The 20,891-nt window shown below is 40.7% G+C and overlaps 1 long non-coding RNA gene across 1 annotated transcript; it reads left to right on the top strand.

Moving 5' to 3' along the window:
* Positions 1 to 1,583: 1,583 nt before the first annotated feature.
* LOC125524782 (uncharacterized) lies at positions 1,584 to 3,076 on the top strand. Its single transcript, XR_015602015.1, has 3 exons — positions 1,584 to 2,057; positions 2,354 to 2,619; positions 2,736 to 3,076. It is a non-coding gene; the product is annotated as an uncharacterized LOC125524782 (long non-coding RNA).
* Positions 3,077 to 20,891: the final 17,815 nt, after the last annotated feature.

Raw genomic sequence — 20,891 nt, 5'->3', positions numbered from 1 at the left:
CCATGTGCATTTGCATTCAAAAGCAAAATACTTATATGCACATCTTTAGGGGAAGCCTTTTGCTACTTATGAAGACAATACCTTAATCCTTTACAATTTCTCATACTTTTATTCCCGTTGAAAACTTCAACCAGTTTGTCATCAATCACCAAAAAGGGGGAGATTGTAAGTGCATCTACTGCCACCCCCTAGTTGGTTTTGGAGTATTAACGACAAACCTGGTTGAGGGACTAATGTGTTTGTGAGAATTGTAGGATAACACAGGTAGTAGTCCCTTATTAATTCGGTTTACCTATCGGAGATGACCCCTAAAAATGTGTGAAGACATTGAAGACAATTGTGGTTTGTGAAGAGTTTCACATTGAAGACTATGACATGAGAAGACATCGTATGAAGACTATGGATTGCGAAGACATAGTTGTTTCGTAGTTTCCCTTTCTTCTTTGTTGAGTCATAGGAACCACCGTACTTTAAGTGGGGTCCAAGTGAACAAAGTCAGAGTGACTGAAGTGATGCTCAACCAAATCCTATGTCTTCGAGCGAAGACAATGAGAGCAAATCTTATCCAGAGCTGGATAAGTCAGCTTTACTTGTAGCCCAAGTCAAGCTGCCGTGTGTGTTTGAAATCTGACGGTTATACACGTGTCAGTTCCTTAGTGACCCAGGGTCATTTCGGACAAATCAGGTCGGGTTGCCTAGTGGCTATAAATAGCCCACCCCCTACACCATAAATTGGTGGCTGCTCAGAGTTAGTACAGGCTTTTGTCGTTTAAGAGCAACCCACCTCGAAGCCTTTGAGAGAGAAATCCTTGCGAGGACAAAGCCCTAAACACCCAGAGCCAAAGAGTGTTAGGCATCACTGAAGTCTTTCTGTCTGCGTGATCTGAAGACTTGTTATACTTGAGGACTGTGAATCCTCCAGCCGGTTAGGCGTCGCATTCTGAGCATCCAAGAGTCATAGTGGATCGCCGGTGAATGAAGTCTATGAAGGTTTGGAAGTCTACCTTGAAGACTTACCAGAGTGATTGGGCGAGGACTGTGTGTCCTTAGCTCAAGGGGAATAAGGTGAAGACGTGATCTTCTGAGTTGAGTCTCAGCCTCCCTAACCAGACGTACAGTTGTCACAACAACTGGAACTGGTCCAACAAATACCTGTCCTCACCAAGCAACTGGTTCTATCCTTACCTCTCTCTTTGCTTACAGTTTATCTTCGTGAAGTCATTGCCTGCTTGCATGATATGATTGACTTCACTATGTGAATACTGTTGTTGATTGGTTTCATACTTTCTTCCATCTTGATCCATACTACCTAGCTGTTAATAGTCTTCATGCTTTCATTTCATTGCTTACTTGACTATGGCCTGTCTAGTGTAGTCTACCTTCTGCTGCATATCAATAGGTTCATTTCTACTGTTTGTCTTCAAAGCCCCCGTGTTTTGAAGACTTCCATAAAAATCGCCTATTGACCCCCCCCCCCCTCTAGTCGATAACTAGCACTTTCAACAACTGAGCCGTTTGTCGAATGTCACCCTCATCTAAACTTGTTCAATCTGGAAACCCTCGTCGCCCCTCTCTTCCCCCCTAAACACCGTTGTCCCCGGTTTGAGTAGTTCCTTGTGGCGGCGCTAGTTCTGCACCAACGGCTACTGGAATAATTGATGATTGTGGGCTTGAGTTCCTCCTCGATGTCGTTGACAGGTTTTTTTCCCGCAGATCTGCAAATAGTTTTTGAGGATTTGTTTTGTATTCTACCTTACTTGTAGAAGAAATCAAACAAACGGATCTTGGTGGTGACCATTGCTATCTTCTTACGAGAGGAGTTCACCGAGAACCTTGTGCACCCAGATCCGGTTCCTCTGGTCTTTTTGCCCAACAGCGGAGCCGGCCTTTCCGTCCCTGCAGACTCGAATGCTGTGTCTAGATGCGCTCAACAGCTTGGCGGCGATGGGACTGGTAGGGCAGCAGTTGGGGTCTGCCTGTCATCCAGATGCTTCTGCAACAAGGTCGGCGCAGTCGACTGACCGAGTCAATCGAGAGGCACCTGGGTGGACAAAAAGGTCTGAGCAGAAATTCTCCCGGGGCTAGTCTGTATTTTGTTTAAGTGTGACTGAACCTTTGTCTCCACTGCACATGTTTTGTCAGTAAGACGAGCTTCGTTTGCAATAATCGCTAGCAAAAAGACCATATTCAAATAGTAAGCCGTGGCATTGCAGCCAATCTGTAGTTGTGCCTAGTTTAACAGTCAGAATCACATTCACCATACTGTTAGTATTTTGCAGTAGAACTAATAGACAAAATACTATTCTTGTATTAGAACTCATAGTCTGAATAATGAACGCTTGGAAAAGTACAGATTACGGCTGGGCAGTGCACCGACAGGACACCATGTCCCTCTCGGATGAGCGCTTTGGAGCAATCGATTCACAAATACGCAGAGGAACCCACAAAAACTGTAATACACCTCACAGGACACCTTGACCTGAGCTTTGATTAACTGGGTGAGGCGTATGACTTATACAATCTCTATTCTTGGGAGATCCGGTTTGGTATCAGATATGGTAAAAGGAGATTAAATGTCGAGAGGACAAATGCATGCAGGAGATCATATGTGGTTGTTTGGTAAGTAATGAGCTTTATTCAAATTTATTTTATTTTCAGAGAAATGACATGGCCCTTGATGTGTTCTTACATGGACGATAGTGTTTGATGTTATGTCTGGTTGGCCTAACACGCAGGGCAAACCGGAGATTTAGCAGCACCCGTACATGACGCAGATATACGAAATCAGAACAAAGTGGGTGAAACCATATTTCAAAGGGGTTTTCTGCATGAAGATGACGGACATACAACACAGTGAGAGCGCGAATCAAATGTTGGAGACGCACATGCCTCCTTCAAGCCCAATGCATATTTTTGTTAGGCAGTACATGAGGTTACAGTTTGACTGCGAACATGAAGAAAGCTACGAGGACAAGAGGATGATGATTTGTAAGTATTTTTTTCATGTAAAATTCCAGTAGCTCAGAGGAATGCATGCACATTACGAACCATTTTAAGTATTCTGTTCACATGTTTGATTGACGGACAAAAAAAACTAAACCATAATAAGGCAGGGTGGAGCTATCACGAGTATGAATTTGTGGTTGCCTCAACTAGCTAGTGTTAACGTCTCGGGTTTAGATCATGGACTGGTATGCTGAAATGTGTTTTGCTACTGACGCTTGGCCAACATGCGGATACAATAATGTGTTTGCCAGTTTTTGAGTGAACTGTGCACACGGCTAGATTCAAACTTTGAACTACTAGAAAGGTTAAATGCAAGTACTGTAAGGCAGGTGGCATGATGCCATTCTTTAAAGTAGTATAAGAGTGTAACATCCAGCGGATGTCGTGTTGCCTTTCACCATAGTTGCACATTCAAAAACATTGAAGCTAGTGTTGCTTGCGATGGCGCCAACGCCTGTTGAAGCCGCCAGGTGTGCCATGACGATGAGATCCGAATTGGTGGCTCTAGTGGCGGATTGGAGATTCAGGTGAGGAAGTTTCATGTTCTCCGCCCATCTGGCATTTTTTAGCCATGGAGGATTACTAAAACTATCACTGCTCGCAGTCATCTTCCTCTTCGTCTAAGGAGTCTGCGTTGAGCGATTCGAGTATGACGCAGCTGCCTGCGCAAGATGGTGGCAGAGTGGACAAGGTAAAGTAGCATGCGACTGTCGCTGGTTGTGTGTTCTGGTACAGACTTTTTCACTAAAACAGATGACCTCGATGCATTTTCAGGGAGAGGTTATCCAAGGAGATTGTCGTGGGATTATCGTGTTCAAGATGATGGCACAAGATTACAGAGAAGAAGGATATAGCGACCACGACACTGCAGCTATGCAGAACGCAACGGCGGCGACACTGATGTGGACCACGGATCTCACGTAGCGGGTGCGGTGGAAGAAACTGAATAAGCTGAAGAGGAGGAAGTGAGCAGCAGGGGTCCTAAGCTACACCAGACACAGGCGTAGTATGAGATCGAAGGATGAATTCGTAACAACGTATATTTTTTTAAGTTCAGATATATTACTTAACTAAGCAAGTATAGGGATCTCATCTGCTACAATACCCAGAATACAATATGGAGGATAGTTTAGCCACTCCCTACAAACTTTATTACAAGCTCCCTCACTTGCTAAATAATGAGCTGCACTATTAGCAGACCTCCTAACCCAAGTTACATTAAACTTTTGCCTTGTCGTGAGAACCTGTTCAGCAACTGACATGTTTTTACTCCGTACAACAACCATACAGTCCATCTCGATGTACAGTTTCTGAAGGTTTAAGTCTATGGCTAATTTAACTGCCCTTTTGTGGGTTAGCAGCTCCGCGTGCTCAGCCGAAGCGACGGCTGCAAAGAACGCACATGCAGCCCCTCTGTAGGGCTCCTCGTGATCTCTGTAGATCACTCCTCCTCCTCCAATGTTTTCATTTTTTGTCAGTGCGCCATCAACATTAGCCTTGATCCAACATTCAAAGAACGCGTGTCAACTATTTTTATTCGCAAAGTATAACGTTTGGTCTTTATTTCAAAGACTTAGGAAAAAACTAACGCCCACACGTGTGGCATCTTGCACATCGTCCACACGTCTCCTTTACCACTCATTTTGTCACATGTGTACATATGACATCAGCAGGAATCTTTTAAATTTTCAGCTTAAAAATGTTTTATCTCCTAATTAAAAAATCAATTTAAAAATCCGTTTTCACCATTAAATCCGCCTTGACGAGATCTTTAAAACTAGACCCCATGTTGATATGTTTCGACGATTTTTTTGCCCAAAAGTTGCCATGATGTTTACACTGTAGTTGCCATGATGCTTAAACTAAAGTAGTTTGTAGAACATGGCAATTTTAGTATTTTGATGATGGCAACTCCAGTATTTTGACCATGAAAATTAATTTTTATATGAACCATGGCAATTTTAAGTGCATGTATCATGGCAATTTTAGTTTATGGTTCATGGCAAGTCTAGTTGTTAATTCCTCGTTTTATAAATTTCAAAATTTACTTTTAAATATAGAAGAAAATAGCTGAAATATATCATGACAATTTCAGTGTAAACACCATGGCAATTCATGTGCAATAGACATGGCAACTTTTAACCTCAAAAAAATTCCGTCGAAATATATTAATATGTGATCTAGTTTCGAAGATCTCATCGCGAGGGATTTAATAGTGAAAACCGATCTTCAATCGGATTTTTAATTTAAGAGATAAACATTTTAAAAACTGAAATCCAAAAAGATTCCCACATGCATGCATGCGGTGGCGTGATATGGTCTGTGTGTTATAAGGTGTGTGGGCGGGTTTCACTCCCACCACACGTGTGAGCGTTAGCGTTGTCCAATACTTAAGTATGGTCATGTGGACAATGATTTATCTTACTGGATTATCTGCTCCCACTTTAATAAACCAGACTCTGCTATTAATTAGGTTTAAAACAACTCCGCCTCTAGTTTAAGTTGACTTTTGTTTGATCCCAACGTAGCAAACGGTGGTGTTTTAATTTAAAGTTACCAAAAAGTGTGATCATCTATGGGAGCAAATGAGGTGAGGGGATTGGAAAAACCGAGTAGAGGGGGGGGGGGCGTCACAGTGAGCAGTAAAGAGAAAAGACTTGCCATTGGATGATGCATTTAATATGGGCTCGGGTGGTAGTAGCTGTTTGTGAGTCCGTCGAGTGAACAGCTCAGCCGGGCTCAGAAAAGTTACCGAGCCATGCAATACTATCTGATCCGCTAGAGATGTGCGACGGGCCATCGCATTCATTGCGCCGCAGAGCTACCGTCAATACCGTCAAATGCAGTGATCATATGTCATTTAGAAATTGTGAATCATATGTCATTTACACGATTCTATGAGGCCCTAGACTAGCATACAAGAATAAATTTGGGGATAAAGTGATGGTGTTTTTAGGAAACCTTTAGTGTGATCTTGTTCGTTTGCTTTCTTGTGTGTGTCTTTTTTTATATTTTTTCAGATTTTCATTTTCAGTACATTTTTTTGTTTCCTCACTTTTCTATCTTTTCTTTTTTTCCTTTTCTTACTTTTTTTGTAATTTTTTAAATACATGTTGAGAATTTTTCAAATGAGTGAACATTTACTAATGCCTCAAACATTTATTAAAAACTGTGCAATTTTTCTAATATTTTTGTGAGCATTTTTTAAACATGTGAATATTTTGAAAATGTTGGTAAAAAAATCTGAATTCATGGCAATTTTTTCTACAAATCAAGAACATATTTTTAAACATGTGAATATTTAAAAATGTAGTATACGGCACATGCTAAGCACGTGGTGTCTTGGTCAAACTGCAAATAACATCTCTTTCCTTGCACCATGGATACTTCAAAAACCAGCCACAGAAGATCTTTGATTCTGTGAGAACTTTTCTCAGCATCACGTGACGCTGCAAGGTGTGCAACTGCAGGTGCAGCTCTGCGGTGCCTCGATGACTCTAGAAAAAACCCGTCGGCCTCGTTTTGGCGCGCGACTGCATAAGCCAATCCCAAAGACTACAACTGTTGGATCAACTGAGTTTGCTGTGATAAACGGTAGCGATTCAGTCCGTCGGAAAAATCAACGGTTGATAATTGCCTCTAAGTCATGACGGGTGCCTGAAACAAGTTCAAAATTTCTTGTCCTATAGTAGTATAAGATATATATAGGGTCGCGCTATTCGTCACTCTGGGTGACGAATAGTTATTCTTCACCTCCTCTCTATTTTGACATCAATGCACCGTAATTTTACGTTCTGTAAATTTGTCTTATTTCCGACGTAAAGAGATATCGTAAGAAAATATGTAATCGCCGCAAAAAATATTTTATATTATGTAAAATTATAAACGTAAAAACATAGTGTAAAATACACATAAACTGCAAACTTTCTTATATTATGACCTATATTTTTATTTTCTTATGCCAAATTTTACGTAGTAAATCAATATGAATGTAACTATTTAAAATCCAAACGTAATTTAATTATAAAATGATCGTAAGATTACCTCGGGTGAAGAATAACTTATTCTGCACCCTGGGTGATAAATAGTATCACTATATATATAATGGTGTGATTTTACAAATTATGCGAGCAAGTTTTTATACTTCATGATTTTTATTTTAAAATTTTATGAACATTATTTAACAATTTTTAAAAAGCCTCACAAACTTTTATTTACAATTCATGAAATTTTTCTCAGTGCATAGTGATTTAAAAATAACTAATTAAAATATGTTTTACTCATGCATGCACGCCTCTAAAGAACTTACTTGCGTTTCTAAATGTTTTGTTCAAAAATTCTAAATATGTCCGGTGAATTTCAAAAGATGTTCACATTTTCAAATATAGTTCAGAATTTCAAAACCCATTGTGCTTCAATTTTTGTTCACATTTTCTAATAAAAATGCATTTTAAAAAGTAGAATTTCAAAAGTTGTTCACATTATTTTAAAAAATCATGTTTCCAAATTATTCACAATTTTCTAAAATATTGTATCTGCTGCTCCAGTTTATTCTTAAAGTATGGCGTTGCGAACCAGCCACTGACGCTAGTTGGCTCCAGTTGCAGCACACTTTCAGGGACCGGGAGGTCACGTGTTTTTTTTAGGTAACCGGAAGGTCGCGTGTTCAATTCCTTTCTATTTCTGTTTTTAGGATTTTTGTGTTATATGTTGCTGGTAAATGGACAGGCCCAGTCGGGCTCCCTTGTGTTCGTGGCGTCTTTACTTGCCGCATTAAGCACCATATAGGAGGTCCCCGCCTATACCTTGCTTCTTGTGAGATGTATGGAACACCGGAAAATCCTATATGACGCACCTTCGTCAAGTTGTCGAGCTTTCATACAAGGGTTCGCGAGCAAGGGATGATCTGGGCCAGCCCACCTAGCGCTTCAGCCATCCTGGTTTTGGCAACCTTCTACGAGGTTCCTAATTGGTTTTTTCCGGTTTTGATAACCTTCTAGGAGGTTTCTGAACCTGTTTTTTTTTTCTTCTCTTTTTTCCGTTTTCTTGTTCTTTCCTTTTTCTTTTTTCCTTTTTGTTTTTATTCCATAAAATGATTGTTTTTTAATTTGTTCGTATAAATAAGTTCGCATTTTACAAAAAGTTGGGAGTTTAAAAAAATTCTGGTTTTCAAATAATGTTCTTGTTTTCAAAAAATGTTTGTGTTTCCATAAATTTTCCATGTTTTCAAATTTGTTTTGCAGTTTCGAAAAATATTTGTGTTTAGAAGAAACTTTTGTATTTCCAATTTTTTTTTGCAAAATTCAAAAATAATAATAATCTGTTTCTGAGAATTATTCACGTTTTCATATTTGTTCCATTTTAGAAGAACACGGAGGCTCCTCCCCGGTCCCATTGCTAGAATGAAACCAAAAACAATTATACATACATCAGCTCTCTGAGAGGAGCAGTTCAACCGAAAACCAAAGTTAAAGCAAAGCAAATAGCTACTACAATAAGTCCACACTCGATGCAGAGAGCGAGGCAAGGGGGGAAGTAGAAACTACTGCTTGCAGGTTTCAAATTTGTTCCTCGGTTTCAAAAAATGTTTGCATTTACAAAAAAAACTTCTGTGTTTCCAGAAATTGTTCCCCTTTTCAAAAATTGCTTGCAAATTTAAAAAAAATGTTCCTATTTCCAAATTTGTTTGACAGTTTTAGAAAAATGTTCATGTTTTCAAATTTTGTTAAGTGTTTCAAAAGAATTTTCCATTTTCAAACAAAATGTTCACATGTTCAAAAAAAAACATTGGTGATTTTCAAAAAATATTCCCATTTTGTGAAAATGTTTGTATTTTTTGCAAATAAAATAAAAAAATTGAAAAGTGTTCGTGGTTCATAAAACATTCTATTTTAAAAAAACTATTCAAATTTCTATAAACATGAATAATTTTTGAAATCCTGAACATTTTTGTGACAAACATGAATAATTATGAAGGCACCAACGTTTTGTTTGTATCTGTGACCAAATTTCAGTATCGAGAACATTTTTTGAAATTTAGAACAAAAAAAATCAAAAACACAAAAACAAAAAAAATGGAAGAATGAAAAGGAAAATGTTTTGGATCTACGTTGTTTTTGGTTTTTTTTTTTAATGAAAGGGGGTTTCCCCCTGCCCCAACTTTATTAAGCCAAGACAAGCAAACATAGCAAACTGTTTAACAGCTCTCGGCGGCAACCTGAAGTAGCTGCCACAACACACATAACTGGAAGGGTTCTAAATAAAGTCACTCCCTATTACAATTACTCCAAGCATAAGGAGGGGAAAGAACGCATGAACATTGCAGAACACAAAACACCACACACCCTCCTTGCCAAGCATTCAGCCACTCCAGGCGATTTTGAGCAACTCCCCTCTTGGACGATCCAAAAGCCTTAAGCATTGGAGAAGAAGAGCACCCTGGACCTCTGTATATAGAAGTTTCCACTGCCTGATCATAGCCCCCTTCAGATCCAAGACACAACGCATATTTCACCATTTTCGCCCCTAAAAGACAAAATCATTGTGCAAAAGCCATAAGCTCCACAAGATAGCAGAAGTAACAGTGTTAATTGCTTCCCGAGATTTTCTGTTCTTCCAAAAAGAAGATAATGATATGAAAGATTCAGGTATAGAGATACCAAAAGGCTCAGCAATAACAGACCAAATCGACTGTTTTTGGTTCTTTATAAACTTGTGCTGCTCTTTAATCATTCAAGCTCATTATCTCTGCTGGCTAGCACAATAAATTCTGATGTCGGAGGTCTCGGGCTTGATCCTTGGTAGCGCGCGATGTTTTTGCGAATTTATGCTACAGTGCTCGATCGCTTCTCCATACAGATCCACTTGTGCGCCAGTGGGTCGCCTATGCGTTTGCCCGACACTCTGCCACAACAAGCGGCAGATAAGAGCTCCCTGGAACGCCCGCCCACAGCAGCTCAAATTGGCCAGGCCCATGATTCAGCATACGCACCCGAAGTTACAACACATTGTACATCAAAGCGTACTCACTTTTTTTCTTTTGTTTATATTTCATAATTTTCTAAAAAAATAATTTACTTTGTTTTTTAGAAGCGGTCATCCAGAATTTATAAAATGTTTATATAGTGTAAAAACTTTGTTTGTGCAATTTAAAAAAATGTCTTTGCCATTCAAAAAATGTTTCAGTATTCAATATATATCCTAGGTGTATTAAAAATGTTCAACATATTTGCAAACAATTTTATGTTTATTGAAAAATGAATGCAAACATCTATTTCAAAAGCATTCATCATTTATTAAAAAATTGCAACATGTATCAAAATGTTCAGTGTGTATATGAAAAATTTACAATGTGTATTTGAAAAAAATCATCATCTGTTTAGAAAGTGTTCAAAGTCTATCTGACAAATGTTTCATTAGTATTGAACAAAATTTTAAGGTGTGTTCGAGAAAGTTTCAATATGTATACGAAAATTTTACAACATGTATTAAAAACATGTTCATCGTGCATATTTTTTTTAATGTTCATGGTATATCTAAAAATTATTTCACACATGTCCAAAAAAATTTCAATGTGTATTAAAGAAATCAACGCATATTTGAAAAATGTTGATATGTATACAAAAAATTCAAACATGTATTTGTAAAAAATGTGCATCATGTATTTGAATAGGTTCAGCGTGTATCAACAAACTTATTCAATGTGATATGAAAAATATACAACATGTATTAAAAATAGGGCATGTATTTGAAAATATGAACAGAAAAATGTTAAAAGGAAATGAAGAAACCAATGAAATTTTTAGAAAAAAACACAATAAAAGGAAAGAAGTGTGGAACCATCCGAAAACCGATGGAAGATTCCACCGATCAAAACTGATGCAAGAATCAATGCACACCATTGTTATGCTTACTTGTGATGCATGGTGGTAGGGTGCACGCTACTGGTAAGTTTTTTAGGGTATTGACTAAATTTGGTGATATTTTGAGGTGCTTAAAGGTTAGGTGTGTCAAAAATTTGATATGAAAGTTTTTGACCAATAGTTGGCATTTAAATGTTTGAAGGGAAAAGTGTACATGTTTTTAAAATTTGATCTAAGATTGATACAAAGCAAGAAATACTATTGGAACTGATCAAGGGTACATAATACTATTCACAAGATAATAGTTCAAGAACTAAAGAATAATTGCTAATCGTTCCTTTGGCTAGTTGTCTAAACTAAAAACTATTGGGAAACGTAGCATGCAATTTCAAAAAAATTCCTACGCTCATGCAAGATCTATCTAGGAGATGCATATCAACGAGGGGGAGAGTGTGTCTACGTACCCTCATAGACCGAAAGCGCAAGCGTTTGACAACGCGGTTGATGTAGTCGAACTTCTTCTAGCTCCGACCAATCAAGCACCGAACGTACGACACCTGTGAGTTCTGCACACGTTCAGCTCGGTGACGTCCCTCGCCTCCTTGATCTAGCAAGGTGTCGAGGAAGTAGATGAGTTCCGTCAGCACGACGGTGTGGTGACGGTGATGGTGATGTGATCCGCACGGGACTTCGCCTAAGCACCACGAGAATATGACCGGGGGTGTAAACTGTGGAGGGGGGCGCCACACATGGCTAACAATTGATATTGTTGTGTGTTCTAGGTGCCCCCCTCCCCACATATATATAGGTGGGAGGGGAGGAGAGGCAGCCATGGGGCGCCCCAAGTAGGATGCGAATCCTACTTGGGGTTTCCCAAGTGGTGCCCCCCTTCCTTATTTTACCGGAGAGCAAAAGGGAAAAGGGAAGGGAGGAAGGAAAGGGGGGACGAACCCCCTCTTCCTTCTCCCAATCGGGGGGGGGGGAGCTCCACCCCTTTTGGGCTGGTGTGCTCCCCTCTCATGGCCCATAAGGCCCATTATTCCCCCGGGGGGGGGGGGGTCCGGTAATCCCCCGGTACTCCGATAAATACCCGATACTATCTGAAACACATCTGGTGTCTGAGTACTATCATCCGATATATTAATATTTACCTCTCGACCATTTAGAGACTCCTCGTCATGTCCGTGATCTCATATGGGACTCCGAACAACATTCGGTCACCAAATCATATAACTCATATAATACTGAACCGTCATCGAACATTAAGCGTGCGGACCCTATGGGTTCGAGAACTATGTAGACATGACCGAGACACCTCTCCGGCCAATAACCAATAGTGGAACCTGGATGCTCATATTGGCTCCTACATATTCTACGAAGATCTTTATCGGTCGAACCGCTATAACAACATATGTTATTCCCTTTGTCATTAGTATGTTACTTGCCCGAGATTTGATCGTCGGTATCCACATACCTAGTTCAATCTCGTTACCGGCAAGTCTCTTTACTCGTTCTATAATACATCATCTTTTAACTAACTCATTAGTCACTTTGCTTGCAAGGCTTCTTATGATGTGCATTACCGAGAGGGCCCAGAGATACCTCTCCGATACTCGGAGTGACAAATCCTAATCTCGATCTATGCCAACCCAACAAACACCTTCGGAGATACCTGTAGAGCATCTTTATAATCACCCAGTTACGTTGTGACGTTTGATAGCACACAAGGTATTCCTCCGGTATCCGGGAGTTGCATAATCTCATAGTGAATATGTATTTGACATGAAGAAAGCAATAGCAATAAAACTAAACGATCAATATGCTAAGCTTGAAGGAAATATGCCCTAGAGGCAATAATAAAGTTATTATTTATTTCCTTATTTCATGATAAATGTTTATTATTCATGTTAGAATTGTATTAACCGAAAACATAATACATGTGTGAATACATAGACAAACATAGTGTCACTAGTATTCCTCTACTTGACTAGCTCGTTAATCAAAGATGGTTAAGTTTCCTAACCATAGACATGAGTTGTCATTTGATTAACGGGATCACATCATTAGGAGAATGATGTGATTGACTTGACCCATTCCGTTAGCTTAGCACTTGTTCGTTTAGTATGTTGCTATTGCTTTCTTCATGACTCATACATGTTCCTATGACTATGAGATTATGCAACTCCCATTTACCGGAGGAACACTTTGTGTGCTATCAAACGTCACAACGTAACTGGGTGATTATAAAGGTGCTCTATAGGTGTCTCCGAAGGTACTTGTTGAGTTGGCGTATTTCGAGATTAGGATTTGTCACTCCGATTGTCGGAGAGGTATCTATGGGCCCACTCGGTAATGCACATCACTATAAGCCTTGCAAGCATTGTAACTAATGAATTAGTTGTGGGATGATGTATTACATAACGAGTAAAGAGACTTGCTGGTAACGAGATTGAACTAGGTATTGAGATGCCGACGATCGAATCTCGGGCAAGTAACATACCGATGACAAAGGGAACAACGTATGTTGTTATGCGGTTTGACCGATAAAGATCTTCGTAGAATATGTAGGAGCCAATATGGGCATCCAGGTTCCGCTATTGGTTATTGACCAGAGTAGTGTCTCGGTCATGTCTACATAGTTCTCGAACCCGTAGGGTCCGCACGCTTAACGTTCGTTGACGATATAGTATTTATGAGTTATGTATGTTGGTAACCAAATGTTGTTCGGAGTTCTGGATAAGATCACGGACATGACGAGGAACTCTGGAATGGTCCGGAGATAAAGTTTGATATATGGCATAATAGTGTTTGGTCTCCAGAAGGGTTCCGGAATTCACCGGAAGGGGTTCCGGATGTTTCCCGAAATGTTTGGGTACGAGAACACTTTATTTGGGCCAAAGGGGAAAGGCCACAAGGTTTTTGGAAAGCGCAAAAGGAAGTTTTGCAGAGTCCGGGGGCTAGACGCCAGGGTCACTGGCGTCTGGGCCCAGACGCCGGGAACCCTGGCGTCTGGCCCTGGAGTCCGAGAAGGACTCTTGCCTTTCGGGTGAAACCGACTTTGTGGAGGCTTTTACTCCAAGTTTCGACTGCAAGGCTCAACATATAAATAGAGGGGTAGGGATAGCACCCAAGACACATCAAGTAACACCAAGCCGTGTGCCGGCAACCCCGTCCCCTCTAGTTTATCCTCCGTCATAGTTTTCGTAGTGCTTAGGCGAAGCCCTGTGAAGATTGTTCTTCACCAACACCGTCACCATGCGTCGTGCTGCCGGAACTCATCTACTACTTCGCCCCTCTTGCTGGATCGAGAAGGCGAGGACATCATCGAGCTGAACGTGTGCTGAACACGGAGGTGCCGTACGTTCGGTACTTGATCGGGACGGATCGTGAAGGTGTACGACTACATCAACCGCGTTGATAAACGCTTCCGCTTACGGTCTACGAGGGTACATAGACAACACTCTCCCCTCTCGTTGCTATGCATCACCATGATCCTGCGTGTGCGTAGGAATTTTTTTGAAATTACTATGTTCCCCAACAGCGGCATCTGAGCCTGGTTTTATGTGTAGATGTTATATGCACGAGTAGAACACAAGTGAGTTGTGGGCGATACAAGTCATACTGCTTACCAGCATGTCATACTTTGGTTCGGCGGTATTGTTGGATAAAGCGGCCCAGACCGACATTACGCGTACGCGAGATTGAACCCAAAGCTAAGCACTTCTCCCATTGCAAGAAAAACCAATCTAGTTGGCCAAACAAAATTGATAGTTCGAAGAGACTTGCAAAGATATCAAATCATGTATATAAGAATTAAGAGGAGATTCAAATAAATACTCATAGATAAGCTGATCATAAATCCACATTTCATCGGATCTCGGCAAACACACCGCAAAAGAGTATTACATCGAATAGATCTCCAAGAACATCGAGGAGAACTTTGTATTGAGAATCAAAGAGAGAGAAGAAGTCATCTAGCAACTAGCTATGGACCCGTAGGTCTAAAGTAAACTACTCACGCTTCATCGGAGAGACAATGGTGTTGATGTAGAAGCCCTTCGTGATCGATCCCCCCTCTGGCAAGATGCCGGAAAAAGCCCCAAGATGGGATCTCACGGGTACAAAAGGTTGCAGCGGTGGAAAAGTGGTTTCCTGGCTCCCCTGGATGTTTTTGGGGTATAAGAGTATATATATATGCGAAAGAATTAGGTCAGGGGAGCTACGAGGGGCCCACAAGGCCGGGGGGCGCGCCCCACCCCCTGGGCGTGCCCTCCACCCTTGTGGCCGCCTCGAGGCTCCTCTGACTTGCACTCCAAGTCTCCTAGGTGTCTTCTGGTCCAAGAAAAATCATCGCGAAAGTTTTATTCCGTTTGGACTCCGTTTGGTATTCCTTTTCTGCGAAACTCTAAAACAAGAAAAAACCAGAAACTTGCACTGGGCTCTAGGTTAATAGGTTAGTCCAAAAAATCATATAAAATAGCATATTAATGCATATAAAACATCCAAAACAGAAAATATAATAGCATGGAACAATCAAAAATTATAGATACATTGGAGACATATCAAGCATCCCCAAGCTTAATTCCTGCTCGTCCTCGAGTAGGTAAATGATAAAAACAGAATTTTTGATGTGGAATTCTACCTAACATATTTATCCATGTAATTCTCTTTATTGTGGCATGGATGTTCAGATCTGTAAGATTCAAAACAGAAGTTTAATATTGACATAATAATAATAATTCAGGCATACTAACAAAATAATTATGTCTTCTCAAAATAACACGGCCAAAGAAAGATTATCCCTACAAAATCATATAGTATGTCTATGCTCCATCTTCATCACATAAAATATTTAAATCATGCACAACCCCGATGACAAGCCAAGCAATTGTTTCATACTTTTGATGTTCTCAAACTTTTTCAACTTTCACGCAATACATGAGCGTGAGCCATGGATATAACACTATAGATGGAATAGACAGTGGTTGTGGAGAAGACAAAAAGGAGATAGTCTCACATCAACTAGGCGTATCAACAGGCTATGGAGATGCCCATTAATAGATATCAATGTGAGTGAGTAGGGATTGCCATGCAACGGATGCACTAGAGCTATAAGTTTATGAAAGCTCAAAAAGAAAACTAAGTGGGTGTGCATCCAACTTGCTTGCTCACAAAGACCTAGGGAAATTTGAGGAAGCCCATCATTGAAATATACAAGCCAAGTTCTATAATGAAAAATTCCCACTAGTATATGAAAGTGATATCATAGGAGACTCTCTATCATGAATATCATGGTGCTACTTTGAAGCACAAGTGTGGTAAAAAGGAAAGTAACATTGTCCCTTCTCTCTTTTTCTCTCATTTTTTATCTGGGCCTTCTCTCATTTTTTTGGCCTCTTTTATTTTATTTTTTATTTTTCGTCCGAAGTCTCATCCCGACTTGTGGAGGAATCATAGTCTCCATCATCCTTTCCACACATGGGACAATGCTCTAATAATGAAGATCATCATACTTTTATTTACTTACAACTCAAGAATTACAACTCGATACTTTGAACAAAATATGACTCTATGTGAATGCCTCCGGCGGTGTATCGGGATGTGCAATGAATCAAGAGTGACATGTATAAAAAATGATGAACGATGGCTTTGCCACAAATACGATGTCAACTACATGATCATGCAAAGCAATATGACAATGATGGAGCGTGCCATAATAAACGGAACGGTGGAAAGTTGCATGGCAATATATCTCGGAATGGCTATGGAAATGTCATAATAGGTAGGTATGGTGGCTGTTTTGAGGAAAGATATGTGGTGGGTTTATGGTACCGGCAAAAGTTGCGCGGTACTAGAGAGGCTAGCAATGGCGGAAAGGTGAGAGTGCGTATAATCCATGGACTCAACATTAGTCATAAAGAACTCACATACTTATTGCAAAAATCTATTAGTCATCGAAACAAAGTACTACACGCATGCTCCTAGGGGGATAGATTGGTAGGAAAATACCATCGCTCGTCCCCGACCGCCACTCATAAGGAAGACAATTAATAAATAAATCATGCTCTGACTTCATCCAATGTTCAAGAAATCGTTAACTGGTAGCTGCTCGGTCAGTTTAGAAGTAGCGATTAATCGTTGAATCGGCCTATTAATTGGATTAATCGATAGATTGAGTAGAAACTTGCCAACATATATCTAGATTTTTAATGTATTATACCATACTCTCATGCTCCCAGCTATGTAGTATATCAAAATATGCTGCCATACACATATGAAAAACATAGAGAGGAGGTAAAATTATTAATCCTATCTATTAAGGAGCGACATGGGGCCGGAAAGGGTTATGGGCCAAAATTTTGGGCTTTGTTTGCCCACCCGTTGATGGGCTAGCAGGGATTAATCGGCATGACAATTGATTAATCGGTCTAACTGGACAATTAATCGGCCTGACAAGTTAATGGGACGAATAAGTGTTATTCGATTCAGCCATGCTATGAGTAGCGATTAACTGACCCGTCAACTGATTAATCGAGTGAATTCTTGAATAGTGACTTCATCACATAACGGTTCACCATACATGCATGCTACGGGATTCACAAACTTTAACACAAGTATTTCTCAAATTCACAACTACTTACTAGCATGACTCTAATATCACCATCTTCATGTCTCAAAACAATCATAAGGAATCAAACTTCTCATAGTATTCAATGCACTTTATATGGAAGTTTTTATTATATCCCTCTTGGATGCCTATCATATTAGGACTAATTTTATAACCAAATCAAATTACCATGCTGTTTAGAGACTCTCAAAATAATATAAGTGAAGTACGAGAGTTCATCAATTTCTATAAAATAAAACCACCACCGTGCTCTAAAAAAGATATAAGTGAAGCACTGGAGCAAATTTGCCTACTCAAAAAATATAAGTGAAGCACATAGAGCATTCTAATAAATCACGATTCATGCGTCTCTCTCTCTCAAAAGGTGTGTATAGCAAGGATGATTGTGGCAAACTAAAAAGCAAATACTCAAATCATACAAGACGCTCCAAGCAAAACACATATCATGTGGTGAATAAAAATATAGCCTCAAGTAAAGTTACCGATAAACGAATACGAAAGAGGGGATGCCTTCCCGGGGCATCCCCAAGCTTAGGATTTTTGACATCCTTGAATATTACCTTAGGGTGCCTTGGGCATCCCCAAGATTAGGCTCTTGCCACTCCTTATTCCATAGTCCATCAAATCCTTACCCAAAACTTGAAAACTTCACAACACAAAACTCCAACAAAAAATCTCGTAAGCTCCGTTAGTATAAGAAAATAAATCACCACTTTTGGTACTGTTGTGAACTAACGAGCGAAAAATCCGATAAAAGAAAATTGACGAACAGGATAACGAACGAGCGTTCGTTATCTGTAACTAACGAGCAAAAACCGTTCGTTAAAATGAATGTCCGGACGAACGTCCGCTAAAAATAAAAACCGAAAATAAAAAAATGACTATGGTTTTCTAACAAAAACTGAACTGGTTTTCTAAAAAAACCTAACGGCGCTAACCTCGGCGAGGTCTGGCACGGCGGGGCTCCGGCGAGGGGCGGCGTGGCGCGGGGCGGCGGTGGCGGCGGCTCGCGGCGAGGGTGGCGCGGCAACGCGGCGGCGGCGCGACAGCTTTGGCGGCGGGGGCGGTGGCTCACGGCGGGGTGGTTGTGGCTTTAAAGGGGGGGGGAGTGGTGCCTTGGGGGAGGGGGCACAACGGGGACGAGGAGTCCGAGCCGGACTCCTGTCGGCGGCGGCGGCGCAGTCTGCTGCTAGGAGAAGGCGGCGCGGGGCGAGGTGGGCCGGCGGTTGGGCTTCGACCCAGTCGGCCTAGGCGCGCTCCCTTTTTTTTAAAACAATTCCGCCAAAAATCTGAAAAATCCTAGGAAATAAAATAAAATTCTAAAAATGCCAAAACAAATTTTCATCGTCTAAATAAAATATTTAGAACAAGATGAACATTTTTTTGGCCCTAAAATGCAATTTTGAAAAACGTGCAATTTTTCTAATTGCAAATAAAATCAAATAAATGATCTTAATATTTTTCCTCCAATATTTCAATTATTTTGGAGAAGTCATATTATCTCCTCTCATATATTAATATGAAATATTTTTGGAGAGAAAAATAATTAAAACCAAAATCTTCGTCTCAATATTTGGGTAAAACCCAAATATGAAAACAAGGAAATCCCCAACTCTCTCCGAGGGTCCTTGAGTTGCTTAGGATTTTCGAGGATTGCGGAACGAAAATGCAATAAAATATGATATGTAAGAATGATCTATGTATAACATTCCAAATTGAAATTTGGGATGTTACAAACCTACCCCCCTTAAGATGAATCTCGCCCTCGAGATTCGGGTTGGCTAGAAAATAGGTGTGGGTGGTCTTTGCGAAGGTCATCCTCTCGTTCCCAGGTGGCTTCATCCTCGGTATGGTGGCTCCACTGAACTTTGCAAAACTTGATGACCTTGCTGCGGGTGACTCGACTGGCAAACTCCAAAATCTTGACTGGCTTCTCCTCATAAGTCAAATCACTGTCCAACTGAATCGCCTCCAAGGGTACTGTATCTCTTAACGGTATATTGGCCATCTCAGCATGACACTTCTTCAACTGTGAAACGTGGAACACGTCATGAACTCCTGACAGTCCTTCAGGTAACTCCAACTTGTAGGCAACTTCTCCCGTCCGTTTCAAAACACGATACGGTCCTACAAATCTCGGGGCTAACTTTCCTTTAACTCCAAAACGTTTCACTCCTCGCAAGGGGGATATTCGCAGATATGCTCTATCTCCAATTTCATAGGTTACCTCCTTGCGTTTTGAGTCTGCATAACTCTTCTGTCTGGATTGTGCAATCTTCAGTCTATCACGAATCAACTTAACCTTCTCTTCGGACTCCTTGATCAAGTCTGGTCCAAACAACTGTCGGTCTCCTACTTCATTCCACATTAACGGCGTTCTGCACCTTTGTCCGTACAGGGCTTTGAACGGTGCCATCTTCAAACTGGCTTGGTAGCTATTCTTGTATGAGAACTCCACGTAAGGCAAATGGTCATCCCAACTAGATCCATAATCTAGCGCATAGGCTCTCAACATGTCCTCTAGAATCTGATTGACTCTCTTGGTCTGTCCATCCGTCTGCAGGTGAAATGCTGTACTGAACTCCAATCTCGTACCCAAAGTCTGGTGTAACTAATGCCATAACTTTGTGGTAAACTGTGTTCCTCTATCTGATATGATGGTCCTCGGAACTCCATGCAGACATACGATCCTGGACATATATATCTTGGCCAACTTCGCACTTGTATAAGTGGTTTTCACTGGGATAAAGTGAGCCACTTTGGTCAAGCGATCAACTACTACCCATATGGAATCATATCCTGATTTGGTCCTGGCCAATCCGGTGATAAAGTCCATGCCGAGTTTATCCCACTTCCATTCGGGTATCAGCATAGGTTGTAACAATCCTGCCGGCTTTTGATGCTCTGCCTTCACTCTGTGGCATACATCACATACGGCTACATACTCGGTAATATCCTTCTTCATACCTATCCACCAGAAACGTTCCTTCAAATCCAAATACATCTTGGTGTTTCCGGGGTGTATCGAGTATGGTGAGTCATGAGCCTCCTGCAGTATTAACTTCCTGATCTCTGTGTTATTGGGCACGTATATCTGGTCCTCAAACCATAAGGTATCGTGCTCATCCTCACGAAAACCTTTGGCCTTTCGCTCATCTTCTCCTTTATCTCGGCAATCTCTTTGTCATCCTTCTGAGCTTCTCGAATCTTTCCCAACAATGTAGACTGAACCTCCATTGTTGCAACAAAACCTCTAGGAACAATCTCTAATCGAAGTTCCACGATATCCTCTGCTAACTCCTTCGGCACTCCCTTACTCACAAGGATATTAGCATAACTCTTCCGGCTCAAAGCATCGGCTACAACATTGGCCTTACCTGGATGATAGTGCAGCT

The sequence above is a fragment of the Triticum urartu genome, chromosome 4A (assembly GCF_056163025.1).
Source record: "Triticum urartu cultivar PI428250 chromosome 4A, HENAU_Tu73, whole genome shotgun sequence".
Lineage (NCBI taxonomy): Eukaryota > Viridiplantae > Streptophyta > Magnoliopsida > Poales > Poaceae > Triticum > Triticum urartu.
This window is presented reverse-complemented; position numbering and strand designations above follow the sequence as displayed.